General features: G+C 39.7%; 1 long non-coding RNA gene across 2 annotated transcripts in view; it reads left to right on the forward strand.

The window, feature by feature from the left end:
- Window positions 1–7,716: 7,716 nt before the first annotated feature.
- Window positions 7,717–25,292, forward strand: part of LOC128318500 (uncharacterized) — a 41,989-nt gene continuing 24,413 nt past the window's right edge. Inside the window, exons 1-3 of one of the 2 annotated variants that reach the window (XR_008301872.1) lie at window positions 7,717–8,222; window positions 8,419–8,503; window positions 20,283–20,379. This is a non-coding gene — a long non-coding RNA (uncharacterized LOC128318500). The remainder of the gene's footprint in view (window positions 8,223–8,418; window positions 8,504–20,282; window positions 20,380–25,292) is intronic. The other variant, XR_008301873.1, reaches the window with a different exon arrangement.

A 25,292-nucleotide genomic window follows, 5' to 3' on the forward strand; every position in this document is an offset into this window, starting at 1 on the left:
TGTGAGAATTCATTACAGAATTCATTTCATTCCTTTACAATTAGTTATAGTGATCTCTTGCTATTGCTAGCTTTTAAAATATTTTATTTTGTGCTCTACATTGTTTTATTGGCACTTTGTGACAGTTAGAAAAATTATCACAGCATGTGGCAGTGTATGTTTTTGTATGTTAATGCTGTGGTGAGTGCTTTTTTTATGCGGTAACACTGACAGCATGAAGAATTTCTCTTTCTGTCTGAATATATAGCACACAAACATTAGTGTATTTATTCTTTCATTTAAAATTTGTTTATTGCTCTTTTTATAGATCGTAATGAAACAAAAGCACTCTATGTTTAAACTCTTCAAGTTAAAAAGAAGGTTTTGCCAAGAAAAAGTCTTTTAGATGATGTCTGTATTGTGTGTCTGTGTTTGTGTATGATTGTGTACGTGGGCGGGAGAGAGTGAGCGAGGAGGAAAAGCTGAAGAAATCGAGTGAATGAGAGTGAAGTAATGTTTGTATGCACTGCCGTGTTGCTGTATAGTATGTGACAGCTTAAATGCTAGGCAGCTGGGCAACATGGGTGTGAATCCCTGCATATGGACTGAGCGCTCCATCTGCCCTTTCGCCACAGCCCACCTGCCTGTCTGCCTGTCCATGTGTCTGTCTCTCTTCTCTCTCACTCATCTTTTTCTAGCTGATAGAGCTGCACCGTTATCTGACAGCAGCCTCACAGCACAGCGACAGCCACGCTGTGTAGGATGGGACAAAAGACCTGAGACGAGGGACATGTCCTGAAATGATCCGCAGAGACCAGACACCACAGGCTCCTAAATTATAGATATATTACACCTTTTACCATGTGTCTATGGGGGTTAAAGCTGGTAGGGTACAAGCTGACAAACCTTAAATCTCTGCAGTGATGAATGCATGCAATATGTGTTTGTGCCAGAGGGGCTTTATCATCTCTATTTGAAGGGAAAGTTCTGTATGATTCATTAGAGACCAAGAGAGAAGGGGGGCTGGGGGTGGGGGGGGGTAGAGGCAATGTTGATGCAAAATGCAGAAAAGTGTAAGACGTAAAGCCAGACTGCTTGAGAAAGACACAAAGTCTTAGGATTCTGAGGTAAAAGAGCTGTTTTTAGGTACCTCGTAATAATGCAGTAGGAAAGGGTAATGCAGCTGAAAGCCTTTTACATACCTCCTTAACTATAGAATAAGACACAAAAATGTGTGCTGTTATAAGAAAATAATCCAAGCTGGGGTGGTGTAATAATAAGTGCAATATAAGTGGATTATTTTCTTATAACAGCATGCCCCAAAGTGTGATGTTTCCTCTTATACCACAGTGATTTACCAACAATTATAATTGTAATGTATTAATGACTGACACGTCACACTTTTCAGCCATTTGTCATTATAAAGTTCCTGTAATCACTTACCTTATAGCAACTATCAACAAATTGTTTAAATAAGTCATTCCCAAACCAGCTTCTCTTTTATCTCTCCTTAAGTTATAAGACAAAAAAAAAACACAGCCTGTCATGGTGAGAAACCAGAAAGAGTAAAAGTGCTCTATTGTGAAGACTCTACTGTAGCGGAAAACTTAGTGACTGTTACAAAGTGCTGATAGCTAAGACTCCTTACATATATGTTATATAAACGTATCCTTACAGAAAGCTTCAACATATCAACAATTACACATTTTACTTTGTTAAATAACAATATGTTTTTTATAAATCCATTTATCATTAGTATTAGATTATGCAGAGCATCTGCCATACATGTCCCCGTGTATGAGCTGTCACTATAGGAGCGATAATGTATTAGAATGAGCACATTAATATAAACCTGTCATTAATGTTACAGACGGAATTACTGTCAAAGCCATGCTGTTGTAAAAAAGTTAATCAACACCTTCTGATTTGAGAATCCAACAGCGCTGTGGTATAAATATGAAATATGGTTTCACACTATAAAGCAACTTATCGTTGTGGAATTTTACAGTTACAAAAAATACAAAAATTACATGTTGTGTAGAATTCATTAAATAGAAGTGTGTTAAAACAAAGGTTTACAGTATCGTATGCAGTGAGTCTCAGTGTAAGCAAGCTCAATAGTGAGTAATTAATACTAATTTCAGATTAACGCACACTTATACATTGCATGAGTGATCATGAATCATCTATTGTGTGTGCATACAGAATATGCATATCAGCATAACTGTAAGAGCATGCAAACGTGAATGTAAGACGAATGAATATATATTATAGCCTTAAATACACGAAATGTAATTTCAGATAAATAATGACTTTTTAAGGATTGACAGACATGTTGTGATTTGCATAAAGAAAAACTGTATGCAAATTAACTTTATTGTGTTGTCTTGCTCTCTGCACTTTATTTTGCCAACTATAAAATACAACTCATATTTAAAATAACTATGGGTGTTAATTACTTGTGTAAAGTCCAATACCTTTTCAAATGGTTCTCAATATTTGATACTCTAGATGTTGCATTACATAGGCAAACACTAAGCCGATGCTGTATTCTGCCTTTAGGCAAGTGGAATTGCGTATGCTAATTTTCCTCAGATGTGCGAGACACAGCTCAAGACTAAAGACGAAAGTTATTTTACTTTCTCAACCTGCAGAAAAAGATGAGCTCAAGGAGTGAGGTTTGGTCATTTTTTTGCTTACCTTGCTGATTAAGACAGGCAGTGAACAGACACAACAAAACAAGCATGTAGAACAAGTTATAAATCCCTCCACTGCAAAAAAAAGCCAACCTGAGCAACTTGCATTTAGCCGACAAGCATCCCGACCTCTACAAAGACACAGCAAGTTAAATGGTTATACGCTGTGCTGCCTCCATAATTATAAAATTGTTTCAGTGTAAGTTTAACAGTTTTTCTTTAAAGATATAACTACTGTACTGTGTAGTGACTCATGAAGCTTGTGATACTGTATTCACTTCTTTGTAATTGCCATCACAATTCAATCATCGAATTTTTAAGGAGCATGATAAAATATTGACGTTAAAAAAAGACAGATGTTAAACATGCAAACATCAAATTGAGCTTCTTAATGGTACTTCCACACTGAATACTGTGCACCCTCTCCTATGACTTTACTTCTCACTTGATTGCTCTATATTTAGATTCACAATGGTCCAGATTTTTTTGCACATTATTAGGATATAACTAACATTTTTGTGCATGCTTTCAGCAGAATTGATGGCATTTACTCTCAGACAACAGCGACTTGCCCCCCATGTTCTGACTGATCAGTGCTATGTGGCTCTAACACCTGATTTCAGAATACATTAAAATGAAATCATGTTTGATTTATTTTTTTAGTTACTCATTTGTTTCATCAAACATGTTGTTTTTGTCTTAATAAAAAGAAGGAAATTGTAATTTAGCATTAACAATCTGAATTTTGGGTGCAAAATCTTCAGCGTAGAGTTGTAATGCAATGGCACTATCTCAAGTCAAGTCAAGTCAAGTGGAGTTTATTGTCATTTCAGCCATATACAAGTACATAGTGAAACGAAACAACATTTCTCCAGGACCAAGGTGCTACATAAGACAACACAGAACGACACAAAACTACGGGGACTACATAAATTAAACATAAAGTGCACAAGTGCAAACGTGCGGACGCACAAGACAGAACAAGACAGTACAATAACTACAACGCCAACCATATCTGTATTCGTATTTCCAATAATCCATATTTATACTTGTATTCCGATTTAATCTTGAAGGTGGCATGGCCTAAAGTGGAGGAGTTTTTTTTTTAAATAATTAAACATGAAACCTGCCACGTTGTCTCTGGAATCACTGGAAAAGAGCTGGGAGAAAAACAGCAGTAGAAATGCCAGCAGTGTCAACATGGTCTTTCATAGTCACCTCATCACTCGAGTATATAACTGATCTCAACTGGGACTGTTTTCTTTTTATTCTGCTTGCACAGCTATTAAAGTTTGGACCTGCCCATGATATTTTCGAACAAATTTATTTGGTTCTATTTTCCACAATATAAGTAACAATAGTGTGCCTCTTTTCTATATTTGTATCCGTTTAATACACACTTGCTGTTCAATCTGAGTAATGTATTTGGTTACACCCCTACTTCAGTGTGTGGGTTCCCCCCCCCCCCTTTTTTTATAATGTATTTATTCTTTTATTTTTTGGCCAAACTATTTTTTAGTGTCAAGAAATGTAGTATTGCATCTGGTATCATAGTCATAGTCAAACTTTTAGTATTGTGACAACCTTGTGAAATACAGGAAATCAAACTGCAGTGCAGCTGACATGAAATAACACCATAGATGTGAAGATGTGAAGATGTGAAAAATGCTTTGGTGTCTATGTATGTCTATCTATGTGGGTGTCCATCTTTTTGCAGTCATGCATCTGATTGTCCTCTGACGTTCAGGATTTATCCACTTCGTTTTTTTATACTACATCCCTGATAGAAATGCACCCAATCATTTGTTCCAGGTTCCTGGCAAAGCATCAAACTGAATACTGTGGTGTGGGAGAGACTCTGAACTCTGAACTGCACTTCCTGCAATACTGAAAATGAAATCGTGAAGAGAGAAAGAGAGAAGAGAAGGAGGGTTATAGTGTCAGATGTGGACTGGCTGTGAGTCTTTATGCACTGGCAGTGTGGGGGTGTGTGGTCATAGAGAGACCATCATGCAGTGTGTCTGTGTGTGTATATGTGTGTGTCTGAGAGAAAGGGAAGTGTGTGACTCATTGGCCAGTATTAATCTGTTCCTGTAAATGATCTGACTGGCACTCTCCTCGCCTATAAGCGCCGGCTGTCAGAGCGATAAGGGCATGAGCCTCAGTGGGGATGTCTCTCCTTTACTCTTCCTCTCTCTCCTTCCTCTGAGAGATCCAGATAAGGCCCATGTGCAGGGGGTCTCCACACCACACCAGCCTCAACAAAAAGCCCCATTATGAGCCTGTCAAAGCCACTGCTGCTGCAGGTCTTCTCCACACACACACACACTCACACACACACACGTGCAGGTGCCAAGGACATTCCTAGTGCATGAGAGCCCACACACATGTGAACACATTTCTCCCTTTCATTTCTCCCCTCTTTCAATTTCACAAACAGAGACTCATGGACACATACCTTCATATTAAATAGACTGAATTTTCTGCACCAATTAAGCATTAGCACTTTATCCTACACAGGCAGCCACGCCTTTTATGGTTCTCTCTCACATTGGCAGGCAATATACCAGTATATGTCACACCAGTAGAAATTAGTCACATCACAAAGCCAACAGCTTTAATTATGCCATTGTGTCTGTGCACCCCATCATCAAGTGTAAATTAGGCATCGGATTCAGGTAGCATGCAGTAAAACAGAGTGGCTGTGGGTCTCAAATACACACAACAAACAAAATGACAACGAGCTTCTTAGATTAGCTTATATATATATATATATATACCTTGTAAAATGGGCTTGTAGTGATTTATATGATCTTTTAAATTGAATATTAGGAACAATAGTTATTTTGCACTGCTACCAAAGTGCTTACTGTTCAAAATATTGTGATATAAAATTTTGGCTACATTGTCCACCCCTTATATCTCACTCATTCACATTAACACACACACACACACATACATACACACACACACCTGAGCACTGACTGCTGGTAGGGAGGTTGGTGGCTCTTATGAATCCCTGTGCTGGTTGAATGGGGCACAATGTGAGCCTGTGGGTCTGATTGGTTCGTGTGGCCGAGGTGAAGCCGCTCAGTTAGTGTGTGCTCCTGTCGGCTCCCTGAGGTCTACTGCAAAGAGGCTCATCTCTTCAGAATGCATTACCATGCTATTTCTCTCTCACACACACACACATGCACACACACACACAAAAACAGCGTTAAGCACTTAAACTGGTACATGGATGCCTGAATTCCTAATGCTGCAGATTATTTCCCTGATTCAGTTGCCACTGCCAATTTCCCTCAGCTCACAGAATTTTGCCTATAAATCTTTTTTCAGTTTTTCTTTGAGTGCTTGTGCTAAATGTCTTTTCCCAAAAGACTGATCTATCTCCTCACATATTATTACAAATGCCCTGCTGATATTGAAGTCTCCACACCTCTAAGCTTGCAAAGGACCTACTGTGGGACATCTTTATCTGCAGAGCCAGACAGCTGATTTTCTAATGGTGAACAGCATAGAGACGGAGATCAGATTTATCAGTGCTCTTTGGCTCTATCACATATGATATGAAATCTCAAAAAAAACAACTCTTGCATAACTCTTCACTTCCATTTCTGCAAACTGTCTTCTTCTTTCTCTAACACACACACAGTGCGATCTGTCAGCTTCTTTTGTACCGTTGCATTGAAGGAGAGCAGATACAACACAGCGCCAAGCCAATTAAGTCTACCAAGGACAAGCTCTGGGAGCTCGTTGCCTTGAGGGTCACGTGACTTGCAGATGAATGCCACCATGCTCTCAGCTGCCTGTACACTCTTCATTAAGCGCACATGAAAGAACACAGGTCACTATAGCCACCTTACTGTTTTAAACTGTAAAGGCAACACTTGTTCCTTACCATTCTGCTTTGAGATTTAATTTTGCATCAGGTGTGTCACACACTGCTACAGTATGGGCCATACTAATATTTTTTTTGTTTGTGGTTGTCCTCTAAATCCCAAGAATATTTACCAAACCTTTTTTTTTAAAAAAAAAGTTTCTGCGCATGTTCTCCTCACGTCTGCATTGGGTTTCTCTGGGTTCTCCGGGTTCTATCCACCTCCCAGAAACATGCTGGTAGGTGGATTGTCTTTGCTGAATTGGCTCTAGCTGTGAACAGATGCATTCTCGGTGCCCTGCGTTGAACTGGTGTCTTATTCAGGGTGTGTCCCCAACCGTGACCCTGACCTGAAGAGGAATCATTTAAATCATTTTTCTCCAATAGTATATCTCCATGTTTAACAGTGTTTTATTAAAATGATTTAAAATAGAACAAGGCAGCAAACCCGCTTTTAGTAACTCGCTGGCACGACTAATGCGGCAACGCAATATTATCCAACTGCTGTGATCTCATTTCCATCTTAGAACCTCATAAAGAACTGAATGCAGGTAATATTATAATTTGTTCTGGAGTGTTCTACGTCTATGCTTTTATTTGAATGCTGGGGGTACTGATGCGCCCGATGATCTTAAAACAATTGTTTCCTAGAAGCATTGCATATATTAGTAAATCACAAGATATTCATACTGTAAATGCCATATACTCTCCAAGACTATTGTTGTACTGAGCTGTTGTTGTTGTTTTTTCTTTCTTTCTTTTTTTAATTTCGCTGTTGTCAAAAACCTTCCTGGACCTGATGCAGATCTCTGCCCTGTGGAAACAAATAAGAATGCTATATAGGTAAGGTCATTTTTGCAATGTAGGCCTACACTACCTTCAATGCACACCAATCATTGTAAACTACTGTAATTCCTTTGCAACAAAACGTTGAAACGTTTCATTTGTTTGCTACTTAATAAAGAAAATGTTGATGGGTTAAGTAAATGACTGCTCTAATTAAATGTGCATTGATTAGTGCATGTAGTGTGTGATCTGAATCAAGCAAAGCAGAGTGAGGATCACTCTCCAGTGGCACATAATGCATGCAACATGGCACAAACTACAAATGCACCCTCTTCTGTGCCTGGCTTAGTGAGGAGGACAGCCGTATAATAATTGCCGCGCAAACAATAATCCGTCTCCATTTTCTCCCCACATCCAGTTGTAGCTCGGGGCTGATAAAATACTGTACTGCTCTTGCTTTTTTGAAAACCATTTGAATATTTCTTTGGCAGGAAATCGCATTATGGGCTATTAAAAAGTAATTATTTGTACATAAATTCCCCCGCGACTCGGCGGCGGAAGCGGCTCGATACAAAGGCAGTTAGGAGCCGCTCTTTACGGGCGCGAGGCGCGTTTATTAAAAAAGCGCGCGGCTCCTCCATCATTCGGCGCGCGACTGCGCGTGTCAGCCACCTCATATTTTGTAGCTCATGCTAATGTAATTGCCGCGGCTTTAGCACTGTCAGTGCGGACGGGAGGCGCTCATTAGCATTCTTACAAATGTTTATTTCGTCGGGTTTTCGTCGGGACGCGCAGGCCCTCAACTCCGGAGATATTAGCGCTCTGCTACAACTGCACGCGAGGGGAGCAGCTCCAGAACATCTCTGTGTACAACGCCTTGGGTAAATGTACCTGTCAATCATGACATCATGGATTTTTGAACAAGTTCACTGGTTATGCAATACTTGCAATTGGTTTTGATCAGTTTTTCATTCACTCATCCATCCATCCATTCATCCATCCATTCATCCATACATTCATACATTCATCCATCCATTCATTTATCCATTCATTCATTCATTCATTCATTCAAACAAGGCAGGGACAAGCAGGCAGGCAGGCAGGCGCAGGGCAGAAACGCACTCTGGATGGGCCACCGATCCATCATAGATCATCTTTTCAGGTATTTGTAATCAAATATTTAGTGATAAGAAGCTGAGGAGCATGTGGCGCAGCACTTCCTCAGTTCAGTCCTGAGCTGAGGTTACTGTCTGTGTGGAATTTTGCAGTGGGTTTCCTCCACATTATCTGGTTTCCTCCCACATCCCAAAAACATTCCAGTAGATCAAATGGCGGTGCTAAATTTCCCCAGTTGTGAAGGTGTGTGAATGTATTGTATGTGTGCTCTGGCATGCTATCTGGGGTGTATTCCTGCCACATGCCCAGTGTTACTGGATTCTGGCTCTGGATCCACCATGACTCTGACCAGGATAAAGCAGTTACTAAAGATGAATGAATGAATTAGTGTTAAGCAGCTATAATAGTCTAACTTTCTTTCACACATGCCTATGCATTTTTTTTATTTTTCATTTTTAGTGGCATCCAGTTATACCTATTATCATTCCCACTCAAGTAATTTTGTTTAGGTCAAACAGTATTCTCTTAGGAAAAAGGTTCCTCAAGGGTTCTTATCTGCTTAAAGGGGATTTACTTGGAACATTAGTGAGCCACCACTACAACTGACACCCAACACTGTGAAGGATGAAAAAGCCATTTAGTTTTGGTTTTATCTTCTTAAACACAGTATTAGTCTACTTGTGGACAACCTACCTTCGACACACACATCAGCTTTTGCTAGACTTTATGGTGATATCAGATGAGTGTTTCTTTCAACAGATGTATTTTGACAGAATACGCTATAAAATAAAGTGATTTACAGTGTGTGACAAGTAATTACACTCTTAGAAAACAGAAAACAGTCTCTTTAAGGATTCATTGCAATTAAGGATTCATTTATTATAAATAAAGGTTCTTAGCCTCCTAAAAGGGTTCTTCTTGGATTGGATATGTTAACACTACATTGTAAGGTTCTACATTGAACCTTTAAAGGTTCCCCCAGAGGGACAATGAAAGAACTCTTAATTGTTCTAATTTTTCAATTTCTATCAGATAATTACTTACAAGTCAAATAAAAAAATACAATCTTCTGTCTATACAGGCAACTAAGATTACTTTGCATGCCTGGCACTTTTCAACAGTTTCACCAGCATGTCAGCCTGTCTAGATGTTCTCAGCAATTACCATCTCTGTTAAAAGACTCATTCATGCAAACAAACCTGATTTGTATAAGGAAATGGTGCAACACCATCCACTGACAAATGCAAGGTTTTTGCTTTGTGCCAGGGAAAGAGATAAAATATGTCTCTATGCTTTACAGGAGCAGCATTGGGGGAAACTTCTAAATCATCAGTAAAGCAGTTTATAAAAATAATAGTTATATTATCAGTCAGTCCACAAAAAAGTTCGATCATTTAAATAATCCCTTTAAATGCTTAGTTCATGTAAAAAAAAATTACAGAACAAAGGGTGAGGGAGGCACATTAATTAAAAAAATTTATAGTGTGAGTTCTTTCCATTGGTAATTTAGATGTCAACTACTATGGGGGCGTAAGTCACCTTAACCTTAACCTTAAAAACTGAAAACTGAGAACAGCGGAAATAAAAGCTTTTTCATCAGACAGCAATATCAGGACTGTTCTACTCAAATATATTAGTCTTCATAACAACATCACAACAATCTCATTATTATTCATAATTAATCAAATTTTATGGACTAGGAGCTAAATTTGCATATATGTATATGTACGTGGCTCCTGTATGTATATGTTATATATGTTTTGACAATGTAGTAAAACCAGGTAAAAGGAAAAAGGAAAAGAAAAAACTAAATAAAAAAACATTATGTCTCTCAACTGAACCCATTTTGACATTCTTGCTCATACTCTAATCTTTGACGTAAAGAAGCGCTGGGAAGCGCTGGGCCGTAGCCAGGGTTCAGGCAGCCTTTGTTTGGGTGAATATTAAGAAAGCTAATTAGCGGCGAGTCTGCTGGCTGGCATGAGAGACTGGCAGGCAGTGTGATCTGTGTATCTGCTGGCTGGTTGGTCCCTCTGCCTTGCAGTCCACACTGAATCATAATGCACACAGTGTTCACACACAGTTTGTCATTAGTGCTAATGGCTGTGTTTACTCACTAGAATATGGCTTGAAATCCCAAACATTTGAATTTCAGCTTCATTATATTGACCATAAGGCTCTTTCACCAAATCTTTAGCCGTGTGCTTTAACTGTAGTCTACTGATACACTGTGACATGGATAGCAGCACTGTGTTGTTCTAGACCATTTTCAGTAAAGACATCATGTTAGAGGCATTCAGTGTAAACATAAAACATAAATATTGCCATTTGAACAGTAAGCCAAAAAGAACCCCCTGAAAATATCTAAAAACTGGCATATCTTACAAAGTAATGCAGACTGTAGAGTCCATTTTTTTAGTTGCATCCCATATGCTTTTAAATTGAATTTTCTTTCTTAATTAAGAAAGTCAATATCTATTTTGTTTGTTTCCTGCTTCAGTTTAGAGTGAACTGAAATTCTACATTTGCATTACAGGCTAATGAATATCAAAATATTTTAACACAGGCTATAGTTAATTTATATACTTATGTGTATATTATCCTCATTCATGGATCAAGACCTTTGTGAAGCAACTTGTATAATTTGGTGAACCACAGGGCTGTGTCACCAGGAGTTTGATGCTATCAGTAGGGCCACCACTGGTGAACAGATCTGAGAGGAGAGGTCAGACAAAGTGTGATCCTAAAGAATGAGAGGTACAAAAAGTCTGAACGCATTCTGTCTGTATTAGGGTTCCTGGGACCCTCTCCTGGAGTTGTGACTGGGCCACCCACACAACACATGGAGGTCATGTGAAGCCATCTTGTTGGCTCAGCAGCTGTAAGATAAAGGGTGGGGGTCTGGCGCAATACCAGTTGGGCAGTCGGCATGTGATGTCTTAGATGGACTAGATATTTGCAATGGAAACGGGCTTTGGGAAGGAACCTGAGTTAATGTATGAAATGGAAAAGAATCGAATAGATATAGCCAGCCTTACATCCTCACACAGTACCAAACTTTTCAGATGGGGGTAGTCTCTCTACTACTCTGCTCCCACAGGAGAAAGGCCTCAGCCTGGTGTGAGCATACTCACAAGACCCAGAAATAAAATGAGGGCCTCACAGTAGGATTTTTTTCTTAGTGGACATGAGTTGCCTCTGTGAGGTTTCGAGTCTCAAGAAGGAAAAGCTCTGACAGTATGTGCATATGCACCAATAGCAGTTTGGAGTATTCAGCCTTCTTGAATAGAGTGTCTATCACTCACTCCATACTGCTACTAGGGGATTTCATTGGTAATGCTGGGAAAATAGGAGATACATAGAGGGGGTGGATCGGGAGAAACAGCCTCTCGGCTCTGAACCCCAGTGGTGAAAGACTTCTGTACAAGCAACAGATTGTACATTGGCACCTCGGACCAAAGGTCAGTGATCAATTGTTTTGGAAATTTGGGTAAATATAGGGGCAGAGTTGTCAATTTGTCAATACTTGGTGGTTAGTTAAACTCATTGCACAGGGCAGTAGCCAGATTTACCTCCTAAATCCGTGTTGCCTGGGACTGTCTGGCAGAAGCTTTAATGAGAGACAGATTTAACTCACACCTCTGAACGGCCATGTACCTAGTAAGATTGGGGACATATAGTCTGAAGTGATCATGTTCAAGCCCTCTATTATAAAGTTGGCTTCAAGAAGACTGGTCAGAAGGCTGTTGGTGCCTGTCATGGCAGTAACCCTAAGACGCGCTGGTGCACACCAGTGGTGAGAGAAGCCAACAAGCTGAAGATGGAGGCCTTTTGACTAATGCTCACGGATGGCTTGCCTGATTCATTTGAGGTGAAAATTGATGGCCAAAAGAGCTACAGTAGTTGCAGAGGCAAAACCTAGGGCATGGGAGAAGAAGCCATGGAAACAGATTCTTTGGGAAGATTGATTGGAGCCTCAGGAGGGGATACAAGACCACGCACAAGCTCTACTGAGCAAGCATATGGCAATGTTGTCCAATCCTGAGGATTTTGTTGAGCAATATGGGGCAGAGTGGCACGGTGGTGCAATTGCCACCTCAGCTGCAGGGTCCCTGGGTAGATCCTGAGCTCAGGTTACTGTCTGTGTATATTTTTGCATGTTTTCCCATGTCTATTTCTTGTTTGTGTCATCTCCACTCCTTTTGTGATTTTCATGGAAAGTATATCAAGATGCTGTCAAAGTTGGAGCCGTATCTGGTATGGAGGGGCTAAAGGTAACATCCCAGTTACTTGCAGATGATGTTCTCTTGGCACCATCCAAAGTGGACCTCTGACACACACATGAAATGCTTTTTCAGGGGAGAATCTGTGCCCCAGTGGGAGGAGTTTAATTACCTTGAGATCTTATTCACGAGCAATGGAAAAAGCATGTGGATCTGCGATGGTGACATGGGAGTTCAGTTTTCTGATGAAGCTCTCTGTTTACCGGCCTGTCTATGTCCCTATCCTCACCTATGGTCATGAGTGCGAGCAGAAGAAATGAGTTCCTTTGCAGGGTTGTTGGCCTTACTCTCTGGTGTGATAAGGTGAAGAGCTCAGCAGAGCCTCAGAGTTGAGACACAGCTACTCCAAATTGAAAGGAGGCAGCTGAGGTGGTTCAGGCACGTTACGCAAGATGCAAACCTGGTTGGTTCAGCTAGATGTATAGCTAGAGTATAGCCGTCTAACCTGACGTTTCTTTGTAGAGCCTGGGATGCTTGTCAGCCAGATGCTAACCTATTTTGCTGATATATCTATCTATACCTATCTATCTAACATATATATAAAGACACAGTATGTAGTGTCACAGAAAAGAAATATTCAGACAGTATGTGTCTTCTCAGAATGGCCAGTGTCTGACTCTATATTCACATGCAGTGCTTCCTAGTAGCACTACATTTGGTAGGACAGATCATTAAGACTGTCAGACAAATTTAATCTCAGACAGCCCAGAGAAGGAGACATAATTATTGTGCTTTCTTGGAAGAGTTGAGGGTGAGGGAAAATGGAATGCTGAGCAGCTGGCTTTTTGCTAAGGGCAGCTCTATCATTATATGACTTTAAGGGAAAGCATAATGCAGAAACAATACTTATACAAAGCTGGACCTGAAACTCCAGTGTGAACAGCAGGCTAGTCAGGAAGGGGTCTTCTCTCACATTACAGCCACCTGCTATACCCCAGTGGGCCAGAGACACCACAGGCTCCTGTTTCTGTGAACTAGAGCCTAACCATATTCCATTCTACTGTACCTGTGCTGTTACTGCTGATGACAGATATGCTTGCAGCTTAAACAAATACACATCCTCTGCCAATGCTAGGTTATGTATGGGAAATTGAGATGTAAAGATGATTGGCACCCTAGGCTACAGCCCTAATCTAGTTATACTAAAGCTTTTTCTGCATTTTCTGACTTAATGTGAAATTATACACTTCTTTTTTACTGCAGTGAGTGAGATAGGCATTTCTTAACATTTCACAAGCAGCTCAGCCTCTGTGATTTGATAATGACTTTCCAAGTGGTTTTGTCCCACATAAAAAACATTCACACTCAAGCAAAATCCACTTAAACACTCAAATACATGATTGGTCATTTAGCGCATGACCTAGCACTGCTGTTGGCGGCGGCTGCCAGGCTATTTATAATTGCTTTCTCTGACTACTGGAGGACTAGTATGTTGAATTGACCTTCCCAGAGAACAGAGGGACAGGGGTGGGCACAGCCAGGGGCTACTGACCACTGGGGTCACACTGGTGGACAAAGCGTGGGTGGAACAATTCCAAACAAACACCACGACCAGTCTCTCTCTCTCTCTCTTTCTCTTGACCCGCCCCTTGCCTTCTGCCTTTCACTCTCCACCCTCACAGCTCAGAATTACTCAGCCTGTTTGTATTTTCATGGCCTGGTGAATCACACAGCGACTACAGGGAGTGCTGACATTTAAAGGGAGCAGATGAGAAGCAATTAGCATGCTTTGCGAAACAATTAGGACTCACAGACTGCACAGCTGATCAAACATTGACCTCCCATTGCGTTCCCAAAGCATCCAATGTCTGATAGCACATCTCCTGCCAGGCTCCACCCAAGCTGTTGCTTTCTCAGCAAAACTCTCCTCCACCCACTGAGCTAACTTTGTCTGATTCTGTGATTCTGTGATTTTTCCTTCACACACAGAGTATCTATCTATCTATCTATCTATCTATCTATCTATCTCTCTCTCTCTCTCTCTCTCTCTATATATATATATATATATATATATATATATATATATATATATATATATATATATATATTTATATATTTATATATATATATACATACTTACTAATATGTAAGTATGTATATATATATATACATACTTACATATTAGTAACCATGTAGGAAATGTGCCAGATGTTAGACATGGTCAGTAAGCTCTGTGAAAGCATTGCTGGAATATAAATGCTCAGTGTGTTGGTCCACATGTGTAGAACTCCAATTTGTCATCCTATCAGCTGTCCGACATCGTGCATGATTACATCTTAAAATGAAGCCTGTTTAAGATAGAGTAAGTAGATCATTTGAGTTCATTTCCAAGGTCTTGAGTTCATATCGCTCTGATTGTTCCATTAAATTCACTTACAAACAGGGGTTAAAGTGGAATTTGGAAGGTGGTGAAATTCTGACAGTGATTGCAGAGGAGGTTGTAGTTTCAATTTCACATCATGTATTGAAAAATCTATATTACAAAATTGTTATGAAATGAAAAACCTCACACCAGCCCAATGTCCTTGCCTCCTTTCACACATGTAGCATCAAATCATTGTTCACAAGATCAGACTATGCTATGCACTAGCTAGCTAACGTAATCTCCAAGCAAACAAGCTTCCTATATTAACACACAGTCTGATAAACAAATTTGGACATTATGAGGGTTTAATGAAAGGTAAAATTATTACATATGTCATTACAAGTTTAGTTAGATTCATATGTACAGTTAACTTACCAGCACTGTTAAAGTTAACTTGATTTGAAGTGATTTTGATCATACATTCCCTCCACTCAGTGTTCAAATATCTTGCATCACATTACACTGTGAACAATAAACTGAACAATGTCTGTTATAGATGCACCATGATTGGCTCTTACTTTTTTCCTGTGAAACATGATTGGACTTTATTGTACAGTATATACAATGACGATGGGTTTGGTTCCTGCTGTCCATCAGGTCACAGGTGTGACTCAAATTTTTGCTGTCTCCAATTTACTAAGGCACTGAAATGCTGTTCCAGATCATTCCAGCTCACTTTAACCCATGCGTACAAAACCATGGTGAACCATCATTCATTTGATTTTCAACATTAAATCTAAGGCAGACGCTTAGCTTTAGTATGTCCTTATTGCATCTTCACTTTTCATAGCCTCCACTCTTTCTTCACCTCTCCCCAGAGGTAAGCCGGTGGTATATAGTACCACAAGAGAACATTAGCAATAGGGAAGCATACATCAGGGACCTGGCAGAGAAAAAGGGGCAAAGCACAGGGATAAGAGGTTGGGTCAGTAGTCCCACACTAAGTAGACAAAGAATAATAGAATCTGCATAATGCTCCTGTCCCCTTTCCCGTGGGACCCCCCACCCCACCCCCACTCCCAAGCCTTCTGGGTAATATATGGAGGCTCTCAGGATGCACTAGGCTCGTGTGCTCGTTTATAGGAGAAATGAGAAAAGTAAACTGCAAACACAGCACCCAGAGCGACACTTAATGGCCTCATCGTCAGTCTTCTTCTCTCTATTTCTTTTTGTTGTTGTCTCTCTCTCTCTTAAGTCTGACTGGTGAGATCATTTGCTGTTTTCTGTCCTCCTCTTGAAAGGGTGTGAGCAAATTATGGGGTGTTTTTTTTGTCTTCGAGTAAAATGTCTCTCAGCGGTCATTTCATTAAAACTATCTATGGTGTAAACAAACCCAGTCGGTCTTCTGAGCAAAACTGTATGTGTGTGGACAAGTCCACATGATAGTGGTGTAACTCACTAAGACACCTAAAATTTCTTATTTGTTTTCACACTTTCAAATCCACCAGGCCCTTATCGTGCTGCCAGAGCCACAGTCACTGATGCATGGCTCTTATCTCATTAATCACAGACCGCTAGTTTTTGTGCAGTGTGAGTCTGACACTGGCTCAAGACTGGCTGTGTGTGTGATTGGAACGGAGCGAGTGTGTAATGAGTGCATGGATCAGAGCAGGGCTTAGGATTTCTGTGGTCTCATAATGGGCCTACAGCAGGATGAATATCCTTCTTTCTGAGGGAGTTTAGCCTTGATTATTGGCATGCTCAACAGAGAAGACAGGAGCTTACCTGTTCTCTTAATGTAATATAAGGAGCAGGCCATAGACCAGATATCACACACAGCGGCATAAATCCCTCATAAATTGACTGCAAATCTGAGCGTACTATTGTTGATCATAATTGTGTGTGTGTTTGTGTGTGTTCATATCTGGGTCATTCCATCTCATATGGTCCAATAAATGTAAATTTGGTTGCTTGACCGTTTTTAATTTTCGTATTTTTTTTGAGTGATTACTTCTATGTATTGGCATTGCAAAACCACCTTTTTTTTTTTTTTTTCATTTCACTTGGTTTAACCATGATAGCCATCTTTGTGTCATGGCACACAACAAATTTTGGTTACAAATTTGGAGACAAAACAACAAATTTTTACAGAAGAATGCTACTATAGAGGACTTGTCTGTGAAATTGTCTATGAAAATTTCAGGTTTATATCTGGTCCCCCACCAGATTCAACCCGAAAGTGAACAGATTTTTTTTTTTTTTTTTTAAATGGCACTTTCTTGCCCCCATTAAAAAAAAGAGTCTCCAACCTGAAATGTTCTGCATGCACTCTATACTTAACTAGCTACTCCCTAAAAAATTAAGACTAAAATATGAACCCTTCCCATTATAAATTGACCCTAATAGATAGATAGATAGATAGATAGATAGATATACACCTTGTAATGTTTTCTAACTTTAACCAAAATTTGTTGTATGCCATGACACAAACATGGCCATTGGGGTTAAAGAAACAGAAATTAAAAAAAAAAAAAAAAAAGTGTTTTTGCAATTTCAGTACTTAGGGGTAATCTCTCAAAAAATTTGGGAATATTAAAAATGGTCAAGCAACCTGTATTGGACCACTTGAGATGGAATGACCCATCTGCTTATTGGTTATGCTAAATTATATCATAAAACTACTGGGAATGTGCAGCTTATTGATCACTGATAAAATCTACACTTTTGTAAGTTATATAAATTAACCTCTATTGCCACAATCACAAACACATAGGCTGTGACTAACCACCAGCGTACCACCTGTAACCTTTTACATCTTTATGACATGTGTCCTATTCATGAAGTATTTTCACCTCATGCCTTCACCCTGGAGCCACTACAACTATGACCATGACCAGGATAAGGTGGTTCCTAAAGATGAATGAATTTAAAAAAAAAAAAAAAAAAAAAGCACAGAATTCAGAGAAACCTGATCTAGTAAGTAAAAAGTGATTTTTTTTTTAACGTGTCCATAAAAAAGTTACCTGCCAGTTACAAAATGACTTCACTTAGTCCTTAGTCCTTATTTCTCTGCCTGCTGCATTCCCTCTAATTCAAAATAATTTTTTATTTTGATTCCTTGATACATTCATTATTTATGTTCCACAACCAAGTAATAGGCTGGAGAAGCTTTTTATTTGTATGTTTGTCTTCACTTAGGCAGTGCCCTTGGCAGCTGAATTGATAGAATCACAGGCATTTTTTAATTAATAGTTGCCTTGTTTGTTTGTAGAACCCTAAATATTCATGAGAGGCAAAAGCTAGAGAGAGAGAGGGAAAGTCAGCTTCAAGTCTCTCGTTGTGTAATCAGACAGGCCATTAAACACAGAGCGAGATACTTTCTCACTCATGGACAAGCATCCACACTAGAACAATGTTTGAGTATCCTGTTGCATATGTGCCATTTACAATGAATGACAACAAGGTCTAAGTTGGACATATGGACTTGGAAGCTCTGATTTGTTAAGCTGATCTTGCTCTTTTTATGAGTCGGATGAGCAGGGGAAGAAAGTAACATGTATTCTATACACAGTAATTAAGTACATGGTTTACTGTAACAGTACCTTTTTTGAGTATAATTAAATCATAGTTGCTTTACTTGAGCTTTATATATATATATATACATATACATGTATATGTGTATGTGTGTATACGTGTATATATATATATATATATATATATATATATATACACACACAATATTCAACTTCGTTACATAACATTACATAACTTTTGATCACTGTTAAAGAGTAAAAAAATAATAATGCATTTAACCCCAGATGATTGTAAGCAAATTATGTGCAAATTTTAAATAATTCGATTTTGTGGCACAATCAACATATAGCAGTTTCCTGCTGAAGGTCTACACTTTAGGCAAATGCAGGCAGCAGCAGTGTCTGAGACACTGAAGACTGATGAGGGTCCCTGGCTTTTCAAGTATCTTCAGTTTTAAATACTTCAGTGGAGACAATGTGATAACGATCTGCAAATGATGACATGTCAAACCTGTGGAGATATCTTCATTTCACAGCTCAACACACAGATAGATAAGTGAGCTATGTCTCTCTTTCACTTTGATGTTCAATACTGATTGCCTGTTGTGTTAAACATATAAATATATAAGTGCTTCTACAGCCTGGGTAACACTCGGGATCACTCAGGTGTAAGGGGCATCCTTGATAGATAGCTAACTATGTAGCTTGAAACATGTATGAATTAACATGAGTTAGCTAGCTTGCTGACAAACCTAACAAGCTACTCAAACCCCAAGAGTATTTGGCTAAGTTAGCTAGCCAGCTAGTATTATCTTTCTTTATATACTGTTGATAATTGGGGTGGCATTCACTTCAGCATATCTCACTTGGTTAGTTAACATAATTGCTCAAAAATGCATTCCTCGGATATAGAACATTTTCGGATTAGTCAATTTTAGTCATGTAAAAAAGTAATTTGTAAATTAATTGCTCAAGTAGTTTTCCACCAGCCATCTTATCTACTCTTGAGTAATTAGCTTGATCACTACTTTAACACAAGTGAATTATTACTACGTTAACAGTACATTTACTCAGGTCAGTGTGGTTTGTACCCTTTCACCACTGCTGATGAGGCAGTAGGATGGAGGAAGGAGAGAGAGAGAGAGAGAGAGAGAGAGAGAGAGATTCTCCACCTGCACACTGTGGCCAGACTGCAGGGGTGGTTAGGAGTTTACCGGTACACACACTGTGCAGAACAGCTGTCCTCACAGCCACAGCTTTACACATACACACAATACACACACTCACATACACCTTTAAAGTGAAGAGGAGCACAGAGACAGATGCTGTTACAGGCAAGTCAGCATGGAGCCCCCTTACTTTTTCTTTGCACACACACACACACACACACACACACGTCTGCAAACACAAAGTTGTCTTTAGCACAGAGTGGCATATTCGAAACTGTTGTTTTTGCACAGATTTACAAATCAGTGTGAAGAACCATTCAGTTAATGTCCTACTTTTAGTCTAAATCAAAATTGGTTATTTGAAAAGGAAATAAAAGCTCCATAGCCCTATACAAATGTACACACCTAGAGTTGCAGACAGGATGGTAACAGTAGTGCTAGTGTTTAGCTTGGGACCTCTCCAGCCTCTCCATCCTGTTCAGTATGCTAAGAGGGATTGAGGACTTGACAGTATGTTCTCCCTCCCTGCTGTCAGGAGCCAGTGATGGAGGAGCTGACAGATGCCTGCCACTCCACAGAGCTGCAACATGCAGAGCAATCACACCACAGGCAGCGTCGATTCAACTTGGGAGGTGAGTAAACTGCTCCTCAGTGCCAAAGGAATTATACAGTTTCAACAAGACTATATTTACAAAGAGTATATATTTCAGTAGTAATAAGGTACTTGAGAAGCTTACGAGAGAGCAATTAAATAAAACAATGTGATCAAGTTGATAAAACAGTGCTACTTAAGTTTTAAACAGTTGGAGGTAAAATTACTTTTGTGCAACGTTTTTACTGCTTGGGAGGAACGGTGGCTTAGTGGTTAGCCTGTTTGCCTCACACCTCCAGGGCTGGGGATTCAAATCCTGTCTCCACCCTGTGTGTGCTGAGTTTGCACGTTCTCCCCATGCTTCAGAGGTTTCCTCTGGATACTCTGGTTTCCTCCCCCAGTCCTAAGACATGCATTGTAGGCTGCATTGTTGCCATTTCCAAATTGTCCGTAGTGTATGAATGTGTATGTGGTTGTGCCATGCGATGGGTTGGCACCCTGTCCAGGGTGTCCCCTGCCTTGTGTGACAGCGAATAGATTAACAGGAGAATTTTACTTATTCTTACTTATGGGGAAACCCTGACATTGTATAAAGATGGAATCACATTCTTGCTCAGTTAGAGAAAGTGACATATTCCAGCATTGGAGAGCCACAAGTTGGTAAAACACTTCTGAAAATTGCCTCTCACAAAACCATGACTTTGTACAAATTCTATCCTTTTCGAAATGAATAAAATTCAACTATTTTTTTTTTCTTAACTAAGGGATATAAAGGGAATATTGTGCAGGAAGACACAGCAAGAAACACACCAACAAGCCATGTTTGCTACTAATAAGCTGCTACTGTAGAGCAAGACCTCTGGGCCAGGGATATATATGGTTTAAGAGAGCATTTAATTGGATGATCAGGGAGATTTGGACAAATAGGAATCATTAAAAACTATAAAATTAAAACGAGAATCCCAAATGTAGTATTATATGGGTATCCATAAGACTAATGGACAGGTACCAAAATCTCTGAAACTTGAATTTTTATTTCAGATGTGCTTTAATGAAAGATATGATATCAAAGTAAACAACAAAAGTTTTAGAAAAGGAATGGCCTTATGTGATGATCAAGAGTATGGAGTATTGTTTTTAGTAGGGGGGTACCCGGTGCATTAACATCTGTGTGCAACTGCAGATAGAACATACTTTAAACGGAAAGTAAAGTTTAAAGTATGTAAGTGTAAAAGAATTCAATTTTATTATTATTGTTGGTATGTCTCATGGAAATAGTACTAAAGTAGCTAAAGTACAGACAGTCTGTTACTTTTCAGCACTGTTATCACCACTGATCCGAGAGCAGCTGTTGCTCCTTTATGAGTGTGTATCCTCAAATCTGAGTAATAACAGAGGCACTCAAGCAGGTGGCTGTGCTGACACTGGATGCCAGAAAGGCCTTGCAGCTCTTTGCCAAAGCTAACAATCTTAATTTTAGCCAACATGAACAATGTAATCGAAAAAACATCAGAGAGTAGGGACAAGAAAGAAAAAAAAGACAGGAGGAGAAAGAAGATGTACAAAAACAGTAAGTGAGAGAACAAAATGTTGACGCTTCTTTGCAGACGCCACCTACTTCACCAACACCAGCACCCCTGTGCTCATCCCTAATTCTTTCCTTTCATCACCTCCTCCTTCTCTCTGCTTCACTTCTGTGAATGACAGTCAGACATTAATCCTCAGGGTGGGGGGCAGATCACCTTGACATGTTGCTGTTGTCCTCGGCTGTGTTGCTTACTTCATCCCCAGCTCATTACACATGCTGCTGGGTGTCTGAAAAAAGCACCCATCTGTAACAAGGCATTCAGGGATTGCATCACTAACTCCCATTGCCATTATGAATGTCAGGTTTTGGTAACAACAGGTCCTGTAAGAGTCGCGAAGAATAGATCCATACTTATATACAGGGCATACTTGATGGATCCCATAAAAGATCCACACAAAGAAGATGCAGACCAATATATACATGAGCTTGTATACATAATCATAGAAATGGAATAGGAATAAATGGTACAAACACAAGTAATGACTAGACCATGCAGTAAATATTACACATTGCCCAGGGATTACAATATAAGTGTATGATGTATTACACATAGGGTGGCACAGTGTTGCCGCCTCATAACTCCAGGGTCTCTGGTTCAATCCCGAGCTCAGGTTATTGTCTGTGTGGATGTTCTCCTATCTAGTAGGTCAACTGCCTATATTAAATTGCCACTAGGTGAGAATGTGTGTGTGTGTTATGTCCTGGGAATAACTGGCGTCACATCTATGGTGTATTCCACCCTCACAGCCATGCTACAAATTCAAGCCACTTATTCCTGACTATTCTTTTTTGTATATGAGTACATTACAGGATCTCTACAAGCTTCCAGTCTTGAGGTCTACAAGCCCTACCTCCCTCATCTTTGTCTCCTTTATCTACAGTATAATGATTCCATTGATATTGATAACTAATATATTGGTTATCTCTATCATTAAGTCACTCACCCACTTTCAGTAACTGTTTTATCCTGCTCAGAGCCACAGTGGATCCCGAGCCTATCTTGTAAACACTGAGCATGAGGCAGGAATACACCCTGGATGGGACGTCTGTACACAACACATTCACACCTAGGTGCCTTTTAGAGTAGCACCTCCACCTACCAGCATGTTTTTTTGGGAGGTGGGAGAAAACTGGAGAACCCAGAGGAAATCCACACATTAACTCCACACAGAAAGTAACCCAAACTCAAGATTGAACTAGGGACGGTAACATTGTCCATTGCACTGCGTCACATCTTATCACTAACCACTAACTTAAGTTCCAAATGTACTGGAATTCCTAGACATGCAAAAAAAAAAGAGCACTTCATTATGCCAGTGCCAGAAAGAGGAGGATACTGCTGAGTCTTGGTTCCTCCCAAGATTTTATCCCTCAACTATCTCTCTATTCTAGGGAGTTTCTCCTCATTAAGTTAGTGATGTCTGTAAAGCTGTTTTGAGACCGTCTATGTTGTAAAAAGCACTGAAAATTCCATCTTTTTTCACAGAAAAGATTCTCTACCCCACTCTCATATGAGCATTAGCCTTCTTTTTATGTGATAGAGTGAATACCGTAAATTGTACAATAACTTTATGGGACATTTCTGACTAACAACTGTCCAAGTGAGTGTGCTAAGTACTGTAGGTTTCTTTTATCTTCATAGAAGTGGAATTTTCATCCAGTGAATGTTACAGCTTTTGTAGTGTCTTGAAAGAAGAGTGGGATTTGAGCTGCAGCACATACCCTGATTCTGCCACATCTTTTGTTGGAAATTCAGTTCAGATTCTTTTTAAAGCATTTTAAAAGCCTTTTAAAAGCTGTTTAAAAGGTTTTAAAGCAAGCTTCTCCCAACACCCACCAGCATCACACAGAAACCTCCACTGGATGTTCATGCGCAGTCTGGATTCCCCTAAATGCTGTATTGAGAGGTCAGTGTGTGTGACTCTGCTGCTGGATTCTCTGCAGCGTGAGGAATAGGCAGGTCACCTCTGGCTCCCCAGTGCAGCTTATGTCAGAGTGTGAAACAGAGCTGCAACCTTTGTGTTGTGATACAGACATCCAGGGTCATTGCTGGAGGCAGAATTTTATTTTCTGCTTTTGTGCAGTAAACGGGATGTAGCCTTGTGGATCTGCTTCTCTCTCTCTCTCTCTCTCTCTCTCTCTCTCTCTCTGTCCGAATCCTGCAATTCTGAAGAAGCAGAGCTGAAGGAGATGTTGCTGGTTCTGAATATTTCGGGAGGGTTGAGGGCATCATTTGTAAACAGAAAGGAATTCTGTATGCAGCATCTTTTTCCAAGTGAAATTTGCATTAAAGTTGGCATGTGATTGGCAAGCCCTGGTGAGAAGGAGTTTCTATAGCAAGGGTGCTCTCTCATACATATATACATACACCCAGCTGAAAAAGTGTTGAAAGAGAATGGAAAAAGACTCTGGCACTTGTCAATGCAGAATAGACTAGCTACAGCCTGCTTTCTGTTGTGTTGGCAAAGGCTTTCTCTGCTCATCATAGAGCTTTTTCATCCTGATCCGTTTTTGCTGTTGGCTTTTATAAACCCATGTATGAACATGTTCACAAATAGCCCAAGCACCTTTTAAATATTACACCATAATAACCTTAACCTACGTAAAATCCGTCAATATTTTAGTTGTGTATAATGTGTTCATAAACCAAGCTTAACAAACAAATCCCACCAGATTTACAAAAGTTTCAGTAACACGTATAGTTCTTTTGTTCTAATGGAATAGCTAGTCTTATTTGTTTAACTGAGTTACAACAGAGTTTCACAAAATTGAAATAAAGAAGCAATGTAATCCAGATATAAAATTTCAGTAACGCTGCCCAGTTATACAATTGGAAGCCTATCAGTCAAGGTTCACATATTAGTATCCTAATAGGTAAATTTACACAAGCGCAGGAGCTCTCACAGGATATGAACGCTTTTCCGAATTAACTAGACTTTTTAATGAATATCACATTTATTGTGTAAATGCACCTGCAAACGATTTACAAATTTATTCATATCCAGCTTGATAAATGAGGCCCATTGAGCCCTCTCTGCAGGTACAGAAATAAAAACTTGATAGACCTCTCAAGCTAAAGCAAGCAGTGAGGCAGTATTTTAAATTCTCAGTTTACTGTCCTCTTATTTGAGCACATAGGCACTCTGATTCTGCGATTTTGGAGGTGAAGACCTAGAGAGAAGATAGAGCAGCACACACTTCCTGGCGCTGATGCTGTCTGCAAGGCAAGGGTGCATCTGACTGCTCTTTGATAAAGGCAGTATTGCACCTGGCCGACCACCTGTGAGTACTATAGACTGTGGCAGGAGCAGGAATAGAACAGCTGCTGAAAGATTTTGACTTACACACACACATACTCTCTGTCT

This window comes from Pangasianodon hypophthalmus, chromosome 6, assembly GCF_027358585.1.
Source record: "Pangasianodon hypophthalmus isolate fPanHyp1 chromosome 6, fPanHyp1.pri, whole genome shotgun sequence".
Classification (NCBI taxonomy): Eukaryota; Metazoa; Chordata; class Actinopteri; order Siluriformes; family Pangasiidae; genus Pangasianodon; species Pangasianodon hypophthalmus.